This window comes from Thermobia domestica, chromosome 17 (genome assembly GCF_964235325.1).
Source record: "Thermobia domestica chromosome 17, izTheDome1.hap1.1, whole genome shotgun sequence".
In the NCBI taxonomy this organism is placed as follows: domain Eukaryota; kingdom Metazoa; phylum Arthropoda; class Insecta; order Zygentoma; family Lepismatidae; genus Thermobia; species Thermobia domestica.
In genome coordinates, this window is record NC_137470.1 from 105,117,955 (window position 1) to 105,143,824 (window position 25,870).

Genomic DNA, 25,870 nt, shown 5'->3' on the forward strand with positions numbered 1-25,870 from the left:
TCATACCGACCTTCATTAAAAACTCCAGTATAAGCAACATATTCCTATTGTTAAAACATTTTATGGAATATAATTAGATGCTATGGTATTTGGGTTCAATTCTTGGTGACGCTACGATACATTATGTTATGGAAAGTAATTTAACTTAATTTTATTTGCATAATCACTTGTGTTTATGAAATCATGTTACTTGACAAAGGAAAGGAGGAAATAGCGTTATGAAAATTATCTACATTGTTCATGAATTGTTATCTTTGTTACGAACAGCAAATACTGCAACTTAGTGAGATTACGTTAAAGAGAATTTACATAATGAGGTTATTATATAACTGTTAAATAATCACTATTAAATCAGCATTTTATTTCCAGAATTGTATACGGAAATGTTTGTAACACTGTAAGAAATTTTGTATTCATCTCTTGCAGAAATTTCTTAGACTGACAAAATTTAAATTATCCGGAAGATTGCGTCTGGAGATTTTAAGGATTTTTGGTCAGCGGAATGTTCTTTCTCAACTGAGTTTTCTCAAGAGTTCTACGTGCTGGCTGGAGCCATTGTTGTTCTGAAGTATCTCTGAAATCTGCAATCTCATGTTTTCGATTACATAAAACTGTTTCCTTGGAAAGAGGTTAGTTAGTAAAAGACCGGGAACAGAGTGAGTAAAAGATCGGAACAGTAAAGATCGAGTGCCTTGGAGAGAGTAAAGATTGAGAGCCGAAAGAGTACGGAACGTTCTAAGAGACGCGACGAACTAGTAAACGCGATGAGTCGTAAATTATAAACAAGACGAACATGCCATTTTGTGATACAGAACTATACTCAAGGTAATGAGATAAGCTCATGCATAATTCTTATTCGAGAGTGTTTTTACGATTACCAAGATTCATCGTTCCAAGGACATTTTATAACATCTGAAGTAGAGCTACAGAGGAGATTTCTTGACAACATGGACCCAGAAGTACTCAAGGTATGACATTGTCTTTGTACAGAATTCCTTTCTTTTATTCCACACAATCTTTCAGACATTTCAACACACTCAAATCTGAGAACACTAAAACTAATGCCCAATAAACTTATATAAAATGAACGCTAAACCTTGCTCTGAATTAAACACCAGTTTCATCAATTATAACTTGAATTAGTTATAGTTTTCATTGCACACAATTTTGCCTAACTTTTAGGGCCATGTTCACAAGAGAAATTTCACATGTTCCTCTAAGTTTAGTTTGGTCTTCTCTTTTAAGCTACAATTCCTACAGTCACTTGAACTGTAGTAGGCCAGGCTAACATGGCGTAGATGCTGCAAGACTTATGTCTTTATTACGATCCCAAAATCTCTAAACATTTTACATTGACCAACCAGAACATTGCTAAACGATCCTAAAAGTCTAAACATTTATTCGCCGTCCCTCGTTATAAGTTTATTATATTATATTAGTTTCTTTAAGAAAATGCTATCTTTAAGAAATAATCATAATATTAATTATCCGGTGGTTAAAGACGACGGAAAACCGGCGACAATGTTCTCTTCATCTAAATATTATTACCTAGATTTATGGGTATTGCGTAACTTTAAGGAATGCTGTCCAACTTTTAGTGAAAAAGAGGAAGGGATTTTTAGGGACAACATTTTGTCATTAAGGTACAAGAAACTGTTTTTAGTCCAATTTTCAAGAAGAAATTTTGACTTAGAGGAATTAATTGAATTAGGATTTAGAAGACATTTTCTATCAACGATATCAGGGGGTAGTAGAAACGTCTCTAACATTACGAAATGCGACATTCTTTGCATTAAAGTCGGCGAAACCCAATTATACCATATGTGCTATTTTTAGAGCTGGTGTAGATCAACTAAAGGTAGGCATATGGTTAGAGAGATTTAGACATAACTTCAAATGTTCTCCAGCTATCGAAATCGGTAGCTTAGTTCAGATCTTTGCTCGATTTGAGAAGCAAGCTAAGATAGTAGTATCCAGTGATGAAACACATTTGGATTTAGCTGCCTTTTCAGAGCCATTCATCCAGCGTAATGCATGGCTATTTAGTTAAGGAGATATGGCATGTAGTAGTTATCACTAATATGTAGATATAGTTATTATCATAGGTCAAGGGAAAATATTTATGTGTATAAATTCAATTAATATGCGATATTTTATATATAGATTAAGTAACATAGTTTCATGCTAACAATAATAATAATAAACAAAAGAAAAAGAAGAAAAAATATAGAAATGAAATGAAATCTGTGAGTTTTACGTCCCACGGTTATGCCGGTTAGGCTAAAGGAGACGGTGATTATGAGAAATGAATGAAATGGTGGAATGAAGAAAGTGGGAGGAAACGGGAGAACCCCGAGAAAACCCACGCACACGGTGTTTGTCCACCACAAAGTTCACTTGGCGGGAGCAGGGTTTGAACCCGGAACCCCATGCACCAGAGGTGAACGCTCTACCACTGAGCCACCGCGGCCCCCAGAAAAAATATAGAGAGAACATTACTGATGGAGAAGCATAATAAACAAAGTGAGTTTTCTTATGTCAAAAAAAAATACAGCTCATGTCTTCACGGCATACAAGTAAACTTAAGGTCAAGACACTGAAGGTTACACCAACATGTGAGCGAATGCGATACGTAGGTTATAAAGGATAAGGTATAGCAACAACATAACATGTCTTCAGGGCATGAAGAAATGAGACGACATAAGTGTTTTAAATGGAACGAAATCAAGACTAATAACTAGAATGGAAAATATCCAAAATATAAATATTAAGAGTTCAACTGATTTATTAATAATTAAACACCTAGATATTATACAATTAAGTGCTTAAAACTAAGTAGTTTAGGGTTTATGACCGTAGTTTTGCGAGCCGATTTGCCGAGCGAGTCGGGCCGCTTGTTTGTCAACCAAAGCTCCATCTAGGCCGGGCTAAGAACCGACCTTTTTCCTTTGAAAATCGTATCGCAAAATTCCGGAATTCAGTGAGTTATTAAAAGTTAAGTTAATTGTCGATTTAAGTTAAAATTTAAAGTAATGGTATATTTAACAATGAAGTTGAGAATAAATTTTCCAAAGATAAGTTCCCTAGGTAGGCAGGAAGTCAACCTCTCAGGAAGTTAAAAACGGCATAGGGCCTCACTTCATTGAGAAATATTTTTTAAAATCACATTAGTCTTCGGGAACAACATTAAAAGAGGTAGCCAAATGCACCTGAAGGAATGGTGGGGTAATAGCCTCGTTTGTTTGCTTGTAAAGCAGTGATATTTTTTAAATGTAGAATCCTATTTACCTAGAAAAACGTCTGTGGAATACAAAAGGTCAAAATTAAATTTTTAATGATTTCTTAGAATCGTCAAGAGAATAGTAAACATTTGAAATATAAACATTACTTTGAATAGTTCGCATTAAATCGAACAAGGTGGTATATTTTCATATTAATATAAAACGTCGCGTTGTATAACGTTAATGTTCAGTTATTTACGACGAATATTTAAAAATTCTTGATAATTTAACTTACTATTATTACCATAGATATTAAGAATATGTAGGCAAATGAATAACAACATACAGAAATATAGGCATTAGACGAAACAATTGCTGGATTTAAACAATTTGTTGACAAGATGAGTGACTAATATATATAGAAGAATGAATTTCTTATAATAATGTAATGAAAGAAGCAAATAACAATAATAAATATAGATAGATGATGAATAGTTGATTATATATACAGTAACGCTATTGACGTACTTCAAGTAGAAAAATGACAAGAAAATGAAAGTAAATAAGTTATAATAGTTGTGATATATTTATAAGGTAAAATGGACAGTGCAAAGCAAGAGTCAAAAATTTCCCTAATAGATGTTTAAATACGGTTACGATTTATAGTCAACACTAAGTGTAGACTTTGGATGTCGTACAAAACTTAGGTTAAAAGAAAATATAAGTAGATTTTAGAAGTCATTTCAAAGTTCAGACTTAGATATCCACATTAGGAGTTTATAATAATTAACGAGAAATAAATACTTTTTAAAGGCCAAAACAATATTTTGCCCGGATAGATATAAGAAGTCAATATATACTGTTTTGACTGAACACGACTTTAGACTAAGCTGAGTTCTCTGTTGTTTGACGGCCAAAAAACAGAAAGGATGTATGCAAATATTCAAGATTTTTACACGTCTACGCTCACAAATAATGACTTTAATCCTAGTTGCGTAGTGCGCACATGCGTACTGGATTTTAAACAATTGACTATCAATTTTGGCAAGTGTATCCCCGATTATAAAATTAAAATTCCTATACCGACTACTTAAAAATTTATTATTAACATGATCATCAAATTTTGTTATTTATCCATATATGAGCTGAAAATTGTTCACATTTATAATAGCCACAAGATAAGACATCACGATATTGACATTGTACATAATTTCTTAGTTATATTAGTATCGTTAGTTATAATCTTATTAGTTATACTATTTAATCATAGACACAAGCACTTTTATATAGTCATAAGATTTCTCTAGTATAGTATAAATGTGTATATATATATATATGGTACTTACGTTTTGTAGAAGTCAACAAGGGTTCAATATATTAGGGCACACCTTCTTACATGAGCGCCCCTGTATAATCCACGTTTAGATGTACAGCGGGCGACACTTCTAAATGGTACAGCCATATGGAGATTTACGGCTAAGGTGTACCATTTAGAAGTGTCCACCGCTGTACAAGGTCAAGGCCTTTTCAAGGGAAACATTACTGCACGCTTTTCTTTAACACAACAAAGCATCAACTGTGAGACAATAAACTCTATTTACCTAATTGAAACTTCTTCTATTGAAACACAACAAAACTTAAAACCAACTTCCCCCCCCAAAAAAAAAATAACTCTTCCACTCGATACCAAACCGTTGCCGCACCACCACCCGAACCTTTTGGCCAGAAAATAATAAAGTGAGTACGAAGAACAATCATTTTGACCCGGATGAATTTCAGTGAATATAATAATCGAATGAAGACCGACGCGGATTTTACACCCGGACATCGCAGAAAAGACTGCAATAAATCAATTATTCTCCTGGCAATAAGTAATTCTTTCCAACTCATCATTATGCAGTGTGCAACCCTTATCATGAGTACTTGCGCAATAATTAGCAACACATGAGTAAATTAGTGAAAAGTGATAACAAATAATTTATCAAAAAATAGTGTTTCTATTTCAAGTTTTCACAGAAATCTAACGTTGAAGTATTGAGTTACCTGCGTACAAAGTGAAAAATGTAGTGGTTTCAAAGATAAGAAAAATAATTATTTTTGGTTTCTTAATTATTTCTTATCAAAAATGTGATCATTTTCGTGTGAACCACCATATCAGCATATTAGATGAACAACGGCGTGGGATCAAAGTTTCCTAGCCGCTTGCGAAAACGAATCATAACTCATCCCGCCAAGAAAAAGGAAGACCGCAAACTTTCATCCATTGGTGTAAGGCGGAGCTTAGAGTTATCTGTCATTAACTTTACTCTTGTTCTAATGTTTTGTTTTTACGTCGCCAGATGGCAGCATGTACTGGAACAACTTTCTACACAAACTTTATCTAAATACGGCTTTGTGATCTGAAACCGATATTACAATTTTAATATTGCATAAAGCAAAATACTATATTTGCACAATATATGCATATAAAAACAGTAATTTTACTTTAAGAACTATAATTATTTTGGTATAATTATTATCTTAATATTTGAACATTGCAGTGAACATTAACAGTGATACTGAAACATTAATATTATTTTTTACATTCATTATTTTTTTCTATTTACGTCATATCAAGACTATATATATATATATATATATATATATATATATATATTGTAGCAGGACTCGATTTTCGAGGAAAATAATTTGTATATTTTGATTTTATTTTATGTTTATGTCACGAAATCATTTATTAAGGTTATCGGAATTAAATGTTGTATATGTGAGTAAAATGCAAGCTGCACAATCTTGCTAATGTTTGTGTCAGCAATTTATTGTAAACACATGTGTATAAGAATGTCATCGTTGAGAGTCTGGCAATGTAGGAAGGAAATGTTGACAATGTGTCTTTCCTCACATTAGCCAGATTCTAGAAATTGTATAAAGTGAATCTGTAGGATTTCACGAATTTCATGAGATTACGGATGTACAGAGAATTGCTTAGAATCGGGAAATCAGAACGTGTCGAGGATTGCAATTTTGAGTTTTGACACATGGAAGGAATTTGTCTCTCCATGTGAAAACGGTGGTGCACGTGCTGCAGCAGACGAAAAAGCAGACGACGGTGGTTGGACAACGCCAAACAAAACCGGAGGACGAGAAGGTTTTGGGAGAGTCTTGGAGAGTTGGAGGAGACAGTCTAGGAGAGTTCTGAGAGTTCTTGGACAGTTCACCGAGAGTCGACATTGGACAATTCTTGGAGAGTCTATGATCAAGTTACCGTGATCATTCTTGGGTTCGAGTTTGGAGAACCAAGTTCTATTTGAGAATCAGCCAGATGAGAGAAGGAGAAAATACTTTATATTCCACAACAATCTAACTACGCAGAACATCACGCAGAGAGTTGCATTTGAGGGGAGCCATACCTCAATGCTTGTATTCGTCCTCCACCAGCAAGGAGATTCAGCTTAAAGGAGCCGAGATCAACGCCAGAACGACGTGGGAATACACCAGTTTTATCCAGGTATGTGTGGCACCGAGTCAGAATTCAAAAGCTCAATACTTGATCGTTCTGTGCCCGTCTGGCAAATGAATCTTAATATCCGTCATAACTAGCGTTCTGAAATCTTACAGTTCACTCATAAGTATAACGAAATACAGTGCTTTTATTTTAATGAAGTGGACGTACCGTTATTTAAATTATCCCCAAATGAGAAACCTCTCGCAAGTTAATATCAGTGTTTGTCCCACTCATTCTAGATGGTGAGTGGAAGGCGCCTAGTTGCACTCAACTTTGCATCCCCAATTAGGCACTGAGTGGCTAGGTTGTCATGGTGGAGTATGCTTAGGGTTCGATGCCTAGCGGAGGTTATTTGTAAAAGATCTTAGTAAATTTAATTCCCTTCCATCCCTCCCATGGTGGAAATTGCTGGTTTTGGCAATAGGCCAATCAGTAGCGATCTCAGTTTAGATTTAAAGAATTTTTAAATGATATTATACTACGTAACTAAATCCCACCCTTCCCACCCTCTCTACGATGAAGTGTAATTTTAAGAATTGTGATCGTATTTTCTCGAATTAGGTTAAGGTATTAAATTATAATGTGTTAATTGATATAGTGAATTTAAGGTTTTTGCAATAAGGAAATAGTTATCCGATTCTCCCGACAAGTTGATTAAGTAGCTCGAATATACGTGTTATAAGAATAAATAAGTTTTAGTAATTAATAAGTAAATGAGTAACGAAAGTATTCGTACGAGAGCACAAAAAGCGGCAAAAGGAGTACAGGTCGGAAGCTTGTTTAATATTGCAAGTTCAAGTAAGAAAAAGCAAGAAAGTGCGAAATCAAATTTGAAATTAGGACCCGTCGAGAATTTTCCGTCCAGTCCTATAGCAAAATCGTATACGGAAGATTTTACATCAATCTTTCCATTTGAAAGTAGCGTAATTGGTAATAAGCAGTCGAGTAGTACAAAAGAAGATAAAATGGCGACAGGTGTAACATTTTATTCCGATGTAAACAAACTTCCGAAGTTTGACTTGAAGACAGATAGCGATATAATTGGTTTCTTTGATGAGTTTGACGACGCGTGTCAAATGGCAGGCGTGAGTGAGGAAAAGAGAAAAGAGCTATTGCCTAGTGTATTCAAAGGTAATGGGAGACAATGGATGAAGGTATTTTTAAAGAGTAGGAATGTTAGCGAAACTAGTTATAAGCAATTACAGAAAAGCATAATCGAAGAGTTTACACGTACAAATGTAACATTAGATATAGAGGAACGTATAAGAGAAAGGTTGCATCTCGAGGATGAGCCTATAATAAATTACGTGTATGATATGCTAGTTTTGTGCGAAAGATTAGACGCCAACATGGATGACAAAAAGAAAATAGGGATAATTTTAGGTGGTCTTCAGCCATATTTCATGGAACGAGTAGGAACAAATTCGTATTCCACAATTGATAAATTTGTAGAGGATCTTCAGAAAATAGAGAAGAATAAGTGCAAAGTAGAGAAACGCGTTAAACGGGAAAACGGAAAGGTTACTGTCAAAGACCTTTTAAAGAAAATGAGAGAACAAGTAGAAGAGGAAGATAGCGATATATATATATATATATACGACCCCCTAAAAGTTTCCGTAGAAAGTAGGTTTATGTATACTTTATGTGTATTCGAGAAAAAGCAAAGACATATCAATGGAATTTATTTTTATCTGGAACCTACAATATGTATTTGAGAGGAAAATACAGAAATTTAACAGAACTGGACCATTGTTTTGTCAAAAATTTAAATCTTTGATTAATCAAAGTAGCCTCCACGTGCTGTGATAACAGCTTTACAGAGTTCGGGCATTCGCCGTATTAGTTTCTGTAGAGTTTCGGGTTTGATTGCTATTCAGGCTTTGCAAAGACACTCAAATAAAAGTTTCTCACTAGAGGAACGCATCTTTCGAACTGCCCTATCAAGCTCATCCCATAGTAACTCATTTGGACTACAATCCGGTGATTGTGGGGGCCACACCATCTTCATGAGATCTCTCTGTTGCTCTTTTGCTAACAAATACCCTCTACAAAGTCGGGATGTGTGTTTCGGGTCATTGTCTTACTGCATGATGAACGCGCGACTAATGAGCCTCTTCCCAGATGGCACTGCGTGTCTAATCAAAGTCTGATGGTACTGTTCTTTCTGCATTTCACCCTGTATTTCTACTTAATCCCCCACTTGATTGTTACCAAAGCAACCCCACATCAACCCCTGTGCTTTACCGTTGACAAAATAGACGACGGAAACAGTCTTTCGTCCTTGGAGCGACGCACGAAAACCATGCGTCTATGCCTGAAGAGCTCAAACTTTGACTCGTCAGTAAATAAGCACTTATTCTACTGCTCTGGCGCCCAGCTTGTAAATTTTCTTGACCACAGCAATCTCTTCTTTTTGTTTTGAGGGCGCAAGAGCAGTTTCCTAGTTGACACACGATCGGTTAGTCCCACATTAACTAACCACGTCCGGACAGTTTCATTGCTGATCAGCTTTTCGCGAGTTTCGTTTACTTCAACTTGTATTTGGGGCATTGTTTTCAACCTGTCGCGTTTGCTTGTCACTATAATGTACTTGCCCTTCCTTGCAGTAGTAGCTCTAGGCCTTCCAGATCTTGCTCGAGAGCGATTTTCCCTTGTTTCAGAAAATCATTTTACGATATCATGCACTGTAGTATGGGGTATTTCCACTTTTGCGGTTATTTCCCGTATTGTATAGTCTTCTTCTCATAAAGTAACTATTTTTGCTCTCGTTTCAATGCCCAATTCCCTTTTCGTACGGGGCACTATGCTGACTAATAGGGAGCACTTTACACCTCACTTCAACACACACACGAAACAACTAACGTGCAATAGACAACTCCCAACAGTGAGATCTAAGAGAGAAGTAGACAGGGCAGCTTGCGAGACACCTATGAGGTATTTATTGTGTGTTCGACCTTAAATTTGCAGTGTAATGGCCGTTTTGTAATAGCGTAATGGCGCGATATTTAAGTTTATTTTTCTTAATTCATCCACAACAGACGAAGACCTTTTCTCCCGTCGGGTTCCAAAATGTTTCACCTTTCCTTTGTGAGAAAATTGTAATGCATTCTTATGTTACACTTTGAAAATTTCTTTATTTCGTGTTTGTCCGGAAAGTTTTCGGAGGTAGTGTATATATATATTGTAATCTTTTGCGTAGTTTTGTCTCATATAAGGAAGAGGTAGAGTTGTTAATAAAAAGAGCGTCCGGAATCGAACTCCCACTACCAGTTTTATTATAAAATCCACTATAAAGTATTTGTACAAAATACTATCCAATCTGATCTCTATTTCAAAAGGTAAGTGAAAGGTAGTCTTTGACCGAGTGGTCGCAGACAGGATCCCGCAGAGTCCCGAAGCAGACTAAGCGGAGTGGAGTTAGGAACCCAAAGCTCCGTGCAAGCAGCGGGCTGGTTAGTTGACCAACAGAGCCCCGAAGCAGGGTAAGTGGCTGTGATTAGAATTCCCAGTCAGAGCCCCGAAGCAGGCAAAGCCAGGAGAAAGGAAAGGCGTAGTCCCGAAGCAGACTAGAGGCCCTGGGGTAGGTTACTCCTAAAGTCCCGAAGCAGGCTAGAGGAGGGTCACCAGAAATCTGGTACTGAGCTGGATTCTTCTGTCCAATTTATAGCGTCCCTTGGGTGGCGGTGGCGCTGCAGCTTCAATTTCCTCTTCTGCTCCATAGGAGGGGTTAAACATTGTCCCTCCATTGTCTGCGGGTGATTGCAGGTCCCTCTGGTGGAAGTTCCTCCTGATGAAGCACGAAGTGTTGTTTATAAACACTTGATGCGTGGATTTATTTGTAAACAACTTCACATGGGATATTACAATATATATTATTTTCATGTAAATTACACTTTTTTCTTTTCAATAGCACGATTGTGTCGAAGTTCAATCGCGGAAGGATGTTATAGGATATTATTAGATTCTAGGGTACTTGGGTTCAATTCTTGGTGATGATACGATACATTATGTTATTGAAAGTAATTTAACTTAACTTTATTTGCATAATCACTTGTGTTTATGAAATCATGTTACTTGACAAAGGAAAGGAGGAAATAGCGTTATGAAAATTATCTACATTGTTCATGAATTGTTATCTTTGTTACGAAAAGCATATACTGCAACTTAGTAAGATTACGTTAAATAGAATTTACATAATGAGGTTATTATATAACTGTTAAACAATCACTATTAAATCAGCATTTTATTTCCAGAATTGTATACGGAAATGTTTGTAACACTGTAAAAAATTTTGTATTCATCTCTTCCAGAAGTTTCTTAGATTGACAAAATTTAAATTATCCGCAAGATTGCGTCTGGAGATTTTAAGGATTTTTGGTCAGCGGAATGTTCTTTCTCAACTGAGTTTTCTCAAAAGTTCCACGTGCTGGCTGGGGCCATTGTTGTCCTGAAGTATCCCTGAAATCTGCGATCTCATGTCTTCGATTACATAAAACTGTTTTCTTGGAAAGAGGGTAGTTAGTAAAAGACCGGGAACAGAGTGAGTAAAAGATCGGAACAGAGAGAGTAAAGATTGAGAGCTGAGAGAGAGAGCGGAAAGTTCTAAGGGACGCGAGGAACTAGTAAACGCGATGAGTCGTAAATTATAAACAAAACGAACATGTCATTTTGTAATACAGAACTATACTCAAGGTAATGAGATAGAATTAATCATTTCAGTTTTAAAGTGTTCGAAAAGCTCATGCACAATTCTTATTCGAGAGTGTTTTTACGAATACCAAGTTTCATCGTTCTAAGGACATTTTATAACATCTGAAGTAGAGCTGCAGAGGAGATTTCTTGACAACATAGACCCAGAAGTACTCAAGGTATGACATTGTCTTTGTACAGAATTCCTTTCTTTTATTCCACACAATCTTTCAGACATTTAATTACGTCAAATCTGAGAACACTAAAACTAATGCCCAATAAACTGATATAAAATGAACGCTAAACCTTGCTCTGAATTAAACACCAGTTTCATGAATTAACTTGAATTAGTTATAGTTTTCATTGCACACAATTTTACCTAACTTTTAGGGGCATGTTCACAAGAGAAATTTCAGATATTTCTCTAAGTTTAGTTTGGTCTTCTTCTTTAAGCTACAATCCCCACATTCACTTCGAACTAGAGTAGACAAGGCTAAAACTATTATTAGAAAAATATTACTATAATGTAAATTCTCAAATACTGAGTAAAGAAAAGTCACCAAATGAATGAGCAGCTTATCTCAGGATCTCAAACAGAGCTCCAAAGTAAGATAGGTGATGTAGGTAGCAGATAGGTCATAGGAGATATGAGTTTGATTTTTTTATATAGCTACAATTTATTGTTGTTAGTAGTATTTGTGTCTGAAGTGTAATTTTGGGGGATTTTCTAAATTTGTTGTCTTTTCTGATAAACATTGAGTTATTTTGTATATTTTCATGTATGTGTTTCAGTTTCTTCACTTGAATAGAATTTGAATTTTAGTTTCTATTCTTCGATATACATATACTGTACTATATTGTAGTTTGGCTCGGTTTAGGGGTTAACATATGTCCTTTAGTAAACAATATTTGATTAGATGTTTTTAGGTGTTGGATTTGTATATAGGAAAGTCAGTTGTCATTTGTCGTTCCTCGATTTTATCGAGTGCTCATCTCTATGTGAAGTGTGTATTAGGACTTTTTCTTTTGGTGAAATGTTGTTTGATTCAATAGTTACAATAAACTTTCTTTCCTGAAAAAGATGCTGAAAATTTCTAAAAATAACTATGTGCTAATTGTCGCTTATATTTAATTCAGTATTATTTACCCGCTCACTCTCATTATAAGCGCTTATTATGGTTCTGGTCGCCTAAAGAACTAGTGCTGGAGTTCGCATCCTAACCGTTGTGGTTAGTCTCATGTATACATAAATGTTCTTTCCAGAACGCTACATGGTGGTTTGCTCCTTGGGTGTTGATTCTCTGTTGTTCTGTTGCTAAATCAGGTTTTTTTTTCTCTCATTTGTTTAAATTTTGATTTTAGGAAACTCCTTCCGCCTTTTGTATTTTTTCCAATCCCGCCACCCGTTCTTGTATTGTTACATTGTGGATAGTGTTTTAAGTATGGAGTCACTTTTGAATAATTACCGGATTCATTTTCCAATTTCGCAATCTGATGGTACTCCTGTCCACTTTCTCTCGGTAATGTCAAGTTAACTATTTGGTGTTGTGTTCTTTCATGGAATTTGCTCCTGTTCTTTTCGGAAGAGATTGAGAGTCGCATCTATAATATGTTTATGAACAGGAAGTATGACAGGTGGTTTATGATCTATTTCACCACTGCAGATTTCCAGATCGAAGAGTTATTTGACTTAGGCCGGCGAAGCAATTTCTTTGCAGTGGTATCCGAAGACATGTTTCCCTTTGTATGAGGCTAATTTTCTTTCTACAGATGTAAAGTAACCTGACTTTTCTATCTGTGTTGTTTCCAGAACTTCAGTAGGCCAGCATGAATCTGTGTGACGATTGAATTTACATAAGAAAAGGTATTGCTTATGTTCGGTGATATAAATTGCAGATTTTGTGGCTACGTTTGCGTATCTGTCTAAGCATTCAAGGTATGTTGTATCTCCTGACTCCTTATTGCTGAACTTTATGGAATTTGCGGACGTTTTTTGTAAAAGAAACATTTTTGTTCCTTTAAGATACAATGAGTTTTGGGATACAAATTTTTTGTTTGTTTTGAGGGTGGTAATATTATTTTTCCCATTAGAAATATTGTTTTGTTTATTTAATAGGTAATTTAGTGTTATAAATGTTGATTAGTTGTGTAAGCAACTGTGTATTGGATATGAGGTGATGATAAGATAATTGTATAAACTCCAATTTAATTCACCAAATTCGATTATTTTATTAAATTACATTATTAACGAAAGAAACATGAACTTTTGAAAACTCATTGAAAGAAAGCTTTGATCAGGAGTGTACATTTTTAGACATCTGTTGTAAAGACATTTTTGTCAATAAACTCGACTAGCTTCCTTCTTTCTTTTCCGCATACCTTCAAGCACAGCCTGATACTTTCCGATTCATTGGACTCTTAGGTCATCATTCTTGAGTTGAACAAAACCACTTGGAACACAACAACAAGGGGTTTTTATCACGAAGTTGAGGAAGGTGCAGATTCATCGGAGACAAGCAGATCACACCATTGGAGGACGACCGACTCCATGTTTAAAGGATACCCATTCTGCCGGTTCATCGCCGCAGACACTTTTGTCAGTTGAGATTAGTGGAATGAAAATCTAAAAGGACATCCTAAAGACGCATTATTGTAGAGACGCATCACGGAGAGAGTTCGACGCCTCTATCAGTCCAGCAGGATTGAGTTCCAGTTGTTGGCTGTAACCAGAACATCCAGGTTCCTTCACGGCAAACCCTTCATCGTTCCACATGACCAGGACGACGCCAGCCTCGTTGGAATTATCAGGCTAGTGCTCTTCCTTTGTTTCTTAATTATATCTTTCTTCTCTCTCACTTATTTCCCACAACTAGTCATTTTTCAAAATTAGAAACATTTGAATTTTATTTAAATTCCATCGTAATTTAGTTGTTAAGTACCGTGTTGTGCATCAGTTCCATCCCCAATTGTTACATTATTCTATGAGTATTTTAGAGATTATTCTGAGCTACAACTGATGGCACAGCACCGGCACAGTTGTTTACTTTTGCTGTTTCATGGTATTCATAATGAAGCTTTGCGGAGGATCACATCGAGTGTACAAGAGACCATTCCATTGGGGAAGCCTGTCTCATTATTAGAGTGAATACCATTCTGAAGGTTCAGTGCAGCAGAAATTCTCTGTTATAATATACGTTAAGTGAAGTAGAAATGAAGAAAGACATTCATCTCAGATTCATCATTGAAGACTCAACATCCCTAGCAGCTTGACAGGATTAGGTTCCAGTTGTCAGGTAGTTCCAGTGTTAGTAGTTCCTTAAACAGAGAAGATAAAAGAGAGATCCATTCATCATTCGAGATGACGATTACGACGGCAGTCAATCAGGAATTACTGGGGCTAGTGTTCTACCTTTGTTTAATGATTTAAACGTTTTTCTCTCTTTAGCTTTCGTTCCAACTAGTCAGTTTATATAAAATGGAAGCATTTGACTTCCTTTTTAAGTCAAACATAACCCTTTACAGTAAAGTAACAAGTTGGGCATCAGTTTTCATCCCCATATATTGCATCCCTTTTGTAAGGATTCAGTAATGACATTCTGAACTACTAACTGATGATCCCACGTCATGGCACACCCACTCCTCATGAGGAAAATACACGAAAGTTTTAATTTTCCGTAGTGCAAAAAAAATAATTCAAAAAAAATGTTCGTAGATAATAAAGAGTTCATGATAAAATATACTGTTTGTTTTGAAAATAACATCAATCACATGCTGAACATGAATTTCAAGGAGAATGAATGAATTGGAGGTTAATGGGGACGTCAGCATCTAGGCTATATGTCCCCGTCACGATAAATACGGGTGTTCGGGACTGCAAGATTAAAACAAGAGCAGACTAAAAAGATTATAGTTGAAAAGAACAGAGTGCTGGTACATGAAAAAATGCAGAAAAGAAGATAAAAGAATAAATAAGATAAAATATATAACAATAACAATATTTTCAAAAAACAATAAAAAGGCAGAGAACATAAAGTAATGTAGCAGCAATGAAACAGTAACAACAAATTAAAAGTGCTGAGACAACGTGAGCAACCCCAGAAGCACGAATGAACTGAAGTACCCTTGCAACAATATCCATAACATTTCCCAAGGAACGGGTAACTAGAGAAGGTAATCCGGAATGTTCTCTGAGATCTGAGGATTCAGGACATTCAACAACAATGTGCTGAATACTCAGGGGGACAATACACTCCTCACAATATGGAAGGTTCAATACACACAACAAATAACTATGCGTCACTTGAGTGTGTTCGATACGAAGACGCGCCATGATCACTTAATCTCTACGACTAGAGCAAGAGGACGAATGCTAAGTTCCTAGCAGCTGCTTAACTTCTTGAAGTTTATTCCCAATTGCCTAGTCCCAATCCACTTGCTAGTGAGAGCGCATGAAGGTATAGAAATAGGTATGAAGATTGGAGCAAGGAAGGCTGTGTTCCAAATCAACTCCTACCAAGGCGGCATTCGTGTCCGGCGACAGCCGTGTCAGGAAATTCCTTTCCTCGAATGCCGACATGACTCGGCACCCAGCAATCAACGACAGCAAAACTCTGTTGCTGTAACTGATGGAGTCTCACAAGAATGTCTTGAACGTGGTCGTGTTTTCTGATGACATTCTGTAGACTTAGCGTCGTGCTCTGAGAGTCGGTGCAATAGAGCACACGACTTACCGAAAGCGTCAGAGCATGGTCCAAGGGAAGCTTAATGGCAATTAATTCCGCAGTGAAGGCTCAACTTAGGCGATGCAATTGGAACTCTGAGCTGTCCTCGGTGACGAAGGCAGAGCCAACAGAATACCCGTCCTTAGAACCGTCCGTATAAACACATTAAAATCGTGGTACTATTCTAACAGTGTGGCAAACTCCTGCTGGTACACCTGAGAACTATTGTGCTGGTTTAAATGTACAAATAAACTTATATCATGGCGAGGTAGACAAAGCAGCCATGGTGGTATGGCACAAAAGTGAACCAACTAAAGACAGGGCCACAACAAATCGTCTCAAGGAAAGTCTCACACGCAAGGATGTACCATGGACGTATTGACCGAGAACGTCCAGCATAGCGCTCGTAAATCCCACCGCTACGGAGACATGGTCTACAGGGGTGGTCAGGAATACAGCGCACACGCGCGGAATAATTAAGGAGAAGTCTCCCGCGAGGATTTAGGCATTATAATTCAAATCCCAGTTGTACACAACAATGATTATACCATTTTACACATTTTTTAAATAATGGATTTCTTACCAATACAGCGCATATATGCCTTCAAACTCCTGAATAAGCAATTTAGACGAACCAAAGAATTTACGAATTGGAATTATCACTTTGCCAACTCATCATATGTATTCTATATATAAATTACAAGCACAACCACGATTTCAAATAACTGACTGTCTATATAATTTAGTTTTTCGAAATTCATCTAAAACCTATTTTATCACGGACTGAGGAATATTATCTATATACACCTATTGGACTTCATCTTGACACTCGCAAACCTGTTAAAATTACATTTCAAAGGAACCATATGTTAGCTGCTGACACTCTTAATCGTTCACCAACTTACTTTTATAGATACGAATTATTCCAGTGCATAACAACAGATACATTGTATCTTCCTACTAGAATTTCGTCGAACTTTACATTGATATATAGAAATTTACCAAAAAATTCAAATTTGAATTTTACTCGCAATTTTAAGAATTTACAACGTACCATTACCTCTATGAATTATTTACTTCAGCTTGAAAAGAGGTCTTTACTGGATAAGATGCCGGAATTTCATCTCTTCAGCGCATTTCCATGGACGATACCTCCTATCGCTTTTCTAATTATTATACTCCTGATTGGGCTCGGAATATTTGAATATTTTGTCTATAAACGCCTTATTCGTAAAAATACGTCATAAACATTACACTTTATATCGAATCTCCGATAAATCACTTATCGTAATCTGATTATTTTCTTCTTCCAGTATGGAGCATCTTTATATCCCCGTGATAATTGCAATCTTTTTAGTATTCGCAAGTTTATTATCTGATAATACTATATCTCCGTCGGTACCAAAAACATCCAAAAGATTATGTCTAGATATATCTCCAAGAATTGGATACATTTAGTACCATTCATACAACTAGTGACCAAACGATTTCATAGATTTCAACAACCCTCTCAATAAGTGAGCTAATGTATAAATATTAACGCCAAAGCTTAAAACAGCCCTACCTCGAGGGAATTGGTATGACATGTAATATGCACCGATCCTGCCTGTGTTTAGGGAATAGCTATTTAGTGCTTTCTTCCACTGCCTTAATAATGCTTCGCAAAAGTGATTTTTTCAGTGTTTTTTGTTATCAGCGCTTTTAGTGATTCTTTTGTGTGTGATCCCTTACTTTTACCACCCTCACAAGAAGAAAAGTAACCTTTCTGCTTATTTTTGAAACAAGCCAGGTGGTCCCACGAGGTGTTGTGTATAAACAACTCTTCACGTGAATGTTTACGAACACCACCACTTGATTTTGCAAAAGGATTATACACCATATGGATCCACTATCACCTGCAAACGACGAATTTCTTTCTCGTCCTAGGAAGCAGACGACGACTACGGAGCAGCAGCGCCACCACTAAACTTCTATTGTTTGATTCGGAACATTAGGAGTAACCTAGGCCTCCCAGGCCTCTAGTCTGCTTCGGGACACTTGGCTTTTTTCATTATCCTTGTCTAGCCTGCTTCAAGGCTATGTCGGGAATCCCAACCTTAGTCGCGTAGCCTGCTTCGGGGCTCTGTACTCATTTAACCAACCCACTGCTTGCTTCGGAGTTTGGGTCCCTTCCGCCACTCTGCTTAGCCTGCTTCGGTGCTCTGTACAAATTCTTTTTTGCGACCTCTTGGTCAAAGGCTACCTATATCTAATCACGCCAACATAGAGAAATTATCTGTATATATTTTTTGTAAAATACTGTTTACAGTGGAATTTTTATAATAAATGCCGGTAGTGGGAGTCGATTCCGGACGCTCTTTTTATTAACGCTCTAAGTACAACCTATATGGGACAGAGTTTTACAATACCTATATTCCTCTAATGCAGATAATAATTTCAAAATAGAATGTGACTTATGCGAGTAAAGAAAAAAAAACTTTATAATACTATCTAGCTAACCAAAGATAGTAAAGTTAGACAACGCAATAACAATTATGATTTCTGTTTGAAAAAATGACCTTTAAGTTATTTAAACTTAAAGAGACCATCGAATCTGGAAAAAAAAGTCCAAGATATGATTATAGGCCCAAACATTGTCTGTAATCAAACTATAGTAAATCAGTATGACATATATTTACCACACATAACGTAACACCTTAACAAATATACCAATTATTCTTATTTTCTTTCTTCTCTCTTGAATCTTATCTTCAGATATCGAATTCTGGACATCAATCAAGGCATCGAGCAATATACATCAAAATGGATGGAGAAGGGGTTGAATTCTTGCTAAGTTCTTCTATAGTTCTTCTGATGATGTAAATATATATCAATTCATATACGATAATAATTTTCTCCATTCTTCACATACTCACATTTCTGAGACAAAATATATGACAGTTCTATAGTCAAATAATACGTTGTCAAACGGATAGAATATTACAGTTCTTGAAGATACCAACTTATTCCAGATTAAAATGAACTAAGGTTCTCAAGTTAGTTAAGTTTCCCAGCGGTGGATTTGGATTTGCAATTCAAAGCCATGATAAACTAACTTCTAAGAGTGCCTAGAGCTGAGAGGGAGTTCATCGCTCAACTACAAGGTGTTCCTATCTGCAATCCAAAGTTTAAGATAGTAATTCACACAGATGTACGGAAAGACGTACTAACAGATTCTTCGTCTATGAGAAAGTATATTAAGAATGATTGTTGATAGATGTCCTAATTTTCCTTGTTATAAATACGAAATACGATACGGTCTAAGTAGTAGTGGTCCCGTTTGGCCCGAATGACTCACCCTGCGGGGAGAATCCTCACTCCCTTTTATGACCGGAATTTTTGAAATTTGTTCCCTTTTACGACTAAGATGACTGTTTGGTACCTCGATTCTCATTGGTTGAGAGAGGTCACGTGACTTTAGGCCCCACCCACGCGGGAAATTCAAATTTCCAGGTCACGTGGTATGACGTCATAAGTCACCCTGCGGGGAAATCCCTAACTTTGGATTTTTGAAATTCGTTCCATTTTACGGGTAAGATGAGTGCTTTGATACCTGTTTATGATTGGCTGACAGATGTCACGTGATCTCAGACCCTGGGATATTTGAAATTCGTTCCCTTTTGTGGGTAACATGAATGCTTTGGTACCACGATGCAGATTGGCTGATAGAGGTTACGTGATCTTAGGCTCTGGTATTTTTTAAAAATCGTTCCCTTTTACGGTTGAGTGCTTTGATATCTGAATCTGATTGGTTGTAAGAGGTCACGTGATCTTAGGCCCTGGGACTTTTGAAATTCATTCACTTTTGCATTTAAAAAGGCAACATTGCATTTAAAAAGGCAAAGTGTCATTTTAGTGATGAAAATTATTATACATATTCTGTGTTCAGTGTTGTGTTCCTTCCTCTTCGTTATTTTTTATATATTAGTATTCTAATAAATAAGTATAGTGTTATTTCATCCAGTGTGTTTTCGTTCTTTGTGTGCGTTATGGTCTGGATGACCGTCTCATCGTCCATGAGGTTTTCGAGACGAGACACCCGAACTTCTCGGTGCCTAATGTTCGTCTCATCATTGAGACCGACGAGCGATTTGAAAACAATTTGTAACCCTTCTTGGAGGGGTCCTTCATCGTCCTATCCAGGTAAGTTCAGGTATCAGGAAAATACTTATTGGTAGGACCAAGAACCACGAGCAGCGACCACATTACACGGAATGGTTACAAAAAAATGTCCGCCCGAACCGAGACCTCGAATTGAAATGGTTACAAAAGCACAGAACGAACAAAATGCTAAGATAGACAGAATTTCATTCATGTGAGTTCAAGCACGAAAGTATTTCCTTACCTCTTACTCCTCTCACTTGAAGGACAAGGTGCTAATCAGCATTTTCCAGGTAGAATGCATTACAATAAAAAAAAATATCTCCTTAACTTCATTTGAGATTTCAGTGGCTAACTTCAGGTTCGATTTTGGCGTTATTATTACGGGTTTAAGTACACAACCCACAGAAGTACGTTCAAGTCTTATACAGCCTAAGGTCATAAACGTTTTCAATCTTATACGTAAAATAGAAACGAATATTTGGTGCTTATAGCTACATTTATGATGATTCGAAATTCACTTTGAACTGTAAGTCCACGTCCTATACAGCCCCGGTATTTTTGAGACAACATAAAACATTTGTGGTGGTTCAGATTTTATCGTTCATGTCTTATGCAGTCTAGGAACACAAGATTTACGTCCTCAGTACTGTTAAGTGAACAAAAAACACTAGTGGTGGTTCAGATTCTATGGTTCAAGTCTTACACAGCCTAGTGACACAAAACTTTAATTAATCAATTTCACACGTAAAAGAGAAATGAAATTAAATGTTTGAGTTTTACGTCTCACGGTTATGCTGACTAGGCTAAAGGAGACGATGATGGTGAGAAATAAATGTAATGATGAATTAAATATAATGTAGAGAACCCTGAGAAAACCCACGCACACGGCTTTTTGTTCACTACAAAGCAACTTAGCGTTAGCTAAGATCGAACCAGGGACCATACACACCTCTGTCATTGAGTCATCACGACGTAAAACAGATAATGATATACTTAACGTGAAACAAGCAAGGTTACTAAGATGAGGAAGATCATTTTGCAAGTCTCGGCTTTTCTCGGAGAGCAGATACCACAACCATGATTTAAAAACCATTCATGAAAAAACTGTTGTTTAGACTAACATCACACACACAGAGACACACACACACAGAGAGAGACACACACACACACACACACATACATACATACACGTACAGACAATTCATTGATATGACTCAAGCAAAGTCGATGAGCTGACAGGATTAGTTCGCAAGTTTCACCATATCCTTTAAGTTATTTCTGATTAGTCTTAAACATTAGGTCATTATTGTGTAGCAGATTACTAGATTTAGAGAATCAAGTTCATAACTTCGTAATAGAAATAAACATTGACATTTATAGTAAATCGTGATTTATTTCTAAATAAACTGTATATTTTATAAATGAAACAACTAAAGGTACCCACTTAAAATTCATAAAACACACAGATTTAGAAAGCACTAACACACTACACTGTATTATAATACATTACACTATATTTTAAGACACTTAATTTTCATTCATTGGTACATTATGAGCTTTTACTCCACAGTTTTGTACTAAACTCTTGAAGCAGATGGATGTTGTTTAAAGTTTAGTCTATGAGTGCCATTAACGAGGCCTTCATAATATAATGACATGTCACTGGCGTTAAAGAAACTTTAATAACTCTTTCTGCTTTGACATATCTTCCGCGAAGATTCATTTAGGTAAAATGATGTTTACATTTCTTTGCATGTGTAATAAGAAAAGTTCTCCAAACTTTGTTTTTATCTTTTCAGCATACAAAATCATATATGGTATGTTTGTCTCCAGACCACCAATTTTCGTACATTTTAATGTATTCTTGCTATTTAAAAACTGTAAACATGAAGCCATTTTGATACTTGTCTGTATGGTTGACAAATATATTACTGACGCATTAATTTTATTTCCTCACAATGATGTAATATAAATTCAGAACTTTGATATGGATAATGTAAGTGACTATTATTTATGTCATCACTATATCAGATAAAAATATTAAAATTTGTTTGTCAGTAAAATAAAAAACCCTCTTATATGATTAAATCAATAAATATGCTAACTTCTTAAGAAAATAACTCTTGTTTTATAGGTAATCATTAATGAAAATTAAGTTTTTGTTTATTAAGGATTTTTAAGCATAGCATTCACATATTTTAATTTGTCATAATTACAATAATGTTAATTGACACATAAATTAGTTGTAAGCACATATTTTGTTAGGACAGATAATGAATTCTTTAATTATGAGCTATTTACTAAAGTATACAAATTTGTACGAACTGTATGCTTTAAAGTGAAATATTGGCAAATATTTCTTAATCTAATATTTGAGTGTTACTGTTAAACGAAACTTTAATTTCGTAAAAGTATAAATCAACATTAACATATAACAAGCTTATACGATAATCATTATTCAACACATAACTTGAAACTTCAAAAGCATGTTTTTTTTATAAAATTTCAACGTTAATCAGCATTTAGATCTGCTCAATACACAGTTTATTAAATTAATACAAAGGAAATAAAGGATCCAATTACACGATTATAGAAAGCAAACTAATCATAAGGAGTGAACATGTCATCTTAATTTTCTCACCTTTAAATTATAAAATTTCAAGAATGCCTGAATTTAGCATGATAGTCGAATAATCAGCTATTTGTTGTTTCATCTGAATTTAACATACGACACCGGATATTAGGTAAAATTAATTTTAATTTAACTTATCTTTTAGTGTAATTTCATTCACAATATGTCGTGCCTTGTGTATCATACAAGTTTTTTAATCGTAAAAGCAAGTGAATGCGTAAAGGTGAAAAAATTTAAGAAGCATCGTTTTTTCAACATCGAAAATTTGTTACCAAATTGTGAACACGGAAAGACTAATTGTTTATTACAGTGTTCAACAGGATATTAAAAAAAACGAGGTCCTGAAAGAATTTTAATAGGAAATAACATTTATTACTATTACACGAGTGATCATTATAAAACATTTCAAAATCTGTACCCAATGAAACATTGTGCGTTTTGTCATCGAAAATGCTATATGCTTCAAAAGTTCGAAAACGAAATTAGAAAATAAGTAAGTATCCTAATTAAAAGTTTTATTTTATTTACTTCTAACATAACGTTCCAAATCAAAAAAGTTATTTTTGTTATGTTCTATGAGAATATGATCTACTTTATAAGATCTATTTTTTCATACAATGAATTGATTTAGATTAGTGTCTTAAAAATCAGCCATTGCTAGCTAAACATATGTTAAATTCCTAAGTAACTCAACTTTTCCTCAACTTATCTAAGAATCTACACATCTGTGCATTAACCGTACACGATCCTGGTTTGGTTCGCAATAGGTAAATCATATATTATGCTTGATCTAATGATCAAGTTTCACGTCTTGATGTTTTTTTCTTCATTCTTGGAGAACTTGCAGTTTATGTCCAGCCAAATGGTTACGATTAATCAAACATATAAAAAAGTGAACTTGCCATGTTTTTGGCGTGGAAAACCTGAGTTTGATTCCGACGAAACTCATGTGTTTCGGATTCTATGTTAATCAATAGGTTCTTGCTGTTGAACGAGAAGTTAAATCAAAATCTGAAACTGTCTGAGTTCGAAAAATTTGTTTGAAAAATTTGATTCAAATTTTTTCGATTTGAAAAGTTTCAAAAATAAGTTTATTAGTTTAATTCGAAAAAAGTTTAATTTAAGAATTTTAATTTTCCAAAATTTTGATTTTAAAATTTTAGTTTGAAATTTGATTCGATTTTTTTTTTCAAATTGAAAAGTTTGTTTTCAAAAATTCGGTTTGAAATCTTGAGTTTGAGCATTTTTTAAGTTTATAAGTTTAATTCAAAAAGTTTAATTTAACTTTCCAAAACTTGATTAAAAATTATTTTGTTTAAATTTTCTTTCTAGTTTCAAAGTTTTAAACTTTTGTTTGATTTTTTTTTTAAATAATTAGTTTGAAAATTTTTTTCGTTTCAAATCTTGTTTGAAAATTTTAGTTCAAATTTTTTTTTCGTTTAGAAAATTTAATTTTTTTATTCGAAAAAAGTTTAGTTTTTAAAATTCCTGAACTCAGCGGAACCGTTTCAAAAAGAATTGGAGCAGTTTAGTTTTTTCAAAATCTGGCAACATCGGTTCCATCAATGAAGCGCTTGCTGATCAACAAACGCTAAGCGTTTAAAAAAATCACTCGAACAATGAACTAATCAGATTTAAGCAAAGAGCCATTTAATCCACGAACAGAAACGAGAGGTACTAACTAGGTCCAAAATCATATCATTTCATCCCTTTTATTCATCAAAAAATAAATATATCCTTTCAAAGTAAACCATTGACAATTAAATACTGTATATATTCAATATGCAATAACAAAATAATGGCAATGATACTGACAACGAATACCTAAGCACATGTAACACAATATAGCTGACGTTTGCTACTAAACATATGATTATAAGCCAATGCACGAAGCAGCTTTTTTTAAAACTTTGCAACATTTTTATTTAACATTTTTATTTAATCTGCGAACGAAAATGATATAAATTAATGTTATTAACCAGGTCCGGAATCGTTCCTCCTTTACACCTCTTAGAGATATTCAATAAAAGAACTTACATTATACTCTTCGTAAAAGCAGATTCTGCAATTTCACAACAAACTCGTATGCGTAACAACGAGCAGAATGTAATGTAACATAGCATGTGCATGTTTCTTTTCATACGTGAAATTGCTCACACCGAATGGGGCACGATTGCTCAGCGCGTGTCTCTAATGTGTGAGGTCCCTGCTTCAATCCGCAAGCAAGTAAGTTCATGTTTTCTCCTGTTTCGTCCTATCATTTCTCATCATCGTCGTCTCCCTTAGCCTCGAGGGGGCGTTCAACTCAACATTTCCTGAAACTAGCACCAAGAATCGAACCCAGACGATTACAATGTCTATAACGTAATAATCAACAAACTAAAGCTTTTCAATGGAGTACGGTGGCTCAGCGCTTGTCTCTAATCTGTAAGGTCTCTGCTTCAATTCACAACCAAGTAAGGTTATGATGTTTTCTCTGCTTTCATCCTACCATTTCTCATCACCATCGTTTTGCGGGGCATTAAACTTAAAGTTTCCTGAAACTAGCACCAAGAATCGAACTCAAGACGATTGCAATGTCTATAACATAGTAATCAGCATATGTAAGGTATCCATGTTCATCTCTAAGATGAAACGAAATGGATCCCGAAGTACATCATATCAAATTTAAGGAATAATCTTTAGTACGCCTCCAAATAATCATATAACGTAATAAGGCTCCAAAATCAATCATTGATACTCATCAAAGGAAACGGACTAAGTCAATAACCGAACACGTGGTTGTATTACTTTGTACGCATGAAAGGACCACCGAAATTTATCATTATACATATTGAGGTCCTATAAATGCTTAAATTGAAGGGGTGGACCCCTGTCAAATTTTAAAAAGGATGCATCAATATACCCATGTCTTATGATATGAAATGAACCCCTGTACCTTTCCAAAGTAAACCATTACACA